The 2,212-nt window shown below is 42.0% G+C and overlaps 1 pseudogene; it reads right to left on the bottom strand.

Annotated features, from left to right (window-relative positions):
* Window positions 1-2,212, bottom strand: part of LOC126510819 (SH2B adapter protein 1-like) — a 21,331-nt pseudogene that overhangs the window by 14,547 nt on the left and 4,572 nt on the right.

Raw genomic sequence — 2,212 nt, 5'->3', positions numbered from 1 at the left:
AGTCTGTTTGGTGTTCTGTATGCTTCTTGGATATTCAAAGGAATATCTTTCTTTATGTTGGGAAAGTTTTCTTCCATAATTTTGTTAAATATCTTTTTGGGCCTTTGAGCTGTTATTCTTCCCCTTCTTCTATTCCTATTATTCTCAGGTTTGGTCTTTTTATTGTGTCCCATATTTCCTGAATGTTTTGTGATGAGAATTTGTTGGCTTTGCTGTTTTCTTTGATCAGTGCGTTTATTTTCTCTATGTTGTCTTCAGAATCTGAGATTCTTTCTTCTATTTCTTGTATTCTATTGATTATGCTTGTTTCTGTAGGCTCTGCTCGTTGACCTAGATTTTCCATATCCAGCTGGTCCTCAGTTTGTGTATTCTTCCTTGCTTCCATTTCAGTTTTCAATTCTTGAACTGTTTCCATTACCTGTTTGTTCATTTTTTCTTGGTTTCCCAGGTTCTCATTTATGAATTTACTCAATTCTTCAAACTTTTTGTTATACTTCTCATCCATTTCTATAAAAGGTGTTTTTTACATATTGTTTAAGGGACTCTATTGCTTTCATGAAGTCAATTTTTTCCACTTCTTCAGTGTTATAGGGTGTGTCAAGTCCTTCTGTTGTAAGATCATTGGGTTCTGGTGCTTTCATGTTGTTTTTCAGATTATTGGGTGAATTTTTGCCTTGGCACCTGCCCATCTCCTCCTATCGATGCTATCTAATTGGTCTTTTAAAACCGCATCAGGTTTCCCTGCTGGCCAGAGGCTCCTCTTGCAAAATGCCCTCGTTCTGTTTCCTGGCTCCTGCCGGGGGCCAAGATCTCTCTCACCCCTCAGATGGGTCTTCAGGAAAAGAACCAGGTTCCTCATTTGCCAGGGACCTCGCCAACCAAAGGCCTACCTCTTTGATTAAATTGTCCTGGGGTGATCTGCGCACTGGTCCCTGCTGCCTGCGTTGCCTGCCGCTGCGCCAGTACCTGCCGGTCCTGGCCGCCACCACCTGAGTAGCCCTCCGTGTGTCCATCTGTCCACCGCAGCCGCCTTACATAGGTCCTTCCATCGCCACCGCCTTGCGTCGGTCCGTCTGTCAAACCATTTTCTTGAAGATGTAATATGAAAAAGAAAACTAAGTCCCAATATCCAATAAATGGATTTATCAGAAAAAAACATATAAGCCTTGCAAAATATCATCCATATTATAAATAAAAACGTTATTAAATTCCTGGATGGTAATATTGTCTGAAAGTATATAACTTTCAAGTTTATTAATCCAATAGTTACCTTTTATATGACGTTTCAGTAAATTGTTGTAAGTGTAATAATCTTTATTTACTTGCAAGTGTCATGGTTGCAGCAGCCTGGCAAAGAGACGGGACAGGCAGCAGGACAAACAGTGACACAGCCCTTTGGTTTTGCATGTTGGTACCTGGTTAAGTACTAACCACCAGTATGGGTGTCCCAGGAACTTGACAAAGGAAGGGTGGGTGAGAATCACTGTCTGAGGTCTTGTCCATTGAGGTTTGAAAGACCTAGGAACTAACTGCTTGAGGAGTTCTCTGTCCACCAGGAAGATTAGGGCAGGCTCAGGGGCAGTTGGGTCCACAGTTGTGGGGGCAGGAAGATAACTGTCACCATGTGAATGGAGAAGAGGTAGGGTGGGTACCAAGACAGTGTCAAAATTTGGGCTGGGAGGTGGTGATTAAGGAAGAGCCTGCCATAAAGGAGCTCAAAAGGGCTTAGATCTGTAGGAGAATGTGGGGTGACTAAGAGGCATGTAAGGGCAATGGAGAGAAGGGAGGGTCAACATACCCTAAGTTGAAAAGAGAGCTTGATTTGCAATTGTTTGATGAGTCCGCTGGCCCTCTTCACCTTTCCTGAAGATTGTGGACAGTAGGAGATATAGAGCTTCTAGATGTTGAGAGCTTCTGACACTGTTGTGGGCTTCATGCTGCTGCCTGTTGTGCTATCCTTGTTTCCCAGGGGGGAGGAGGTAATAAGATGCAGAGGCAATGACACAGACTCTGGGAGATTCCAATTTGAAAGCTCTTTATTATTAAAAGGTCAGGAAATTTTATGGAGTTAGGGAAATTAAACTGACGTGAAAACATTTTTGGTTGGTCTTTTTTATTTTATTTTATTTTTTTTTAATTTATTTATTTCTTTATTAATTAATTAAAGATTTCTGTCTCTTCCCCACCGCCGCCTCCCCTTTCCCTCCCCCTT

This window comes from Alexandromys fortis, unplaced genomic scaffold (genome assembly GCF_014885135.2).
Source record: "Alexandromys fortis isolate MF-2015 unplaced genomic scaffold, M_Fortis_MF-2015_v1.1 scaffold_78, whole genome shotgun sequence".
Lineage (NCBI taxonomy): Eukaryota > Metazoa > Chordata > Mammalia > Rodentia > Cricetidae > Alexandromys > Alexandromys fortis.
Note: the sequence above shows the minus strand (reverse complement) of the source record. Positions and strands in the feature narration are given on the sequence as shown.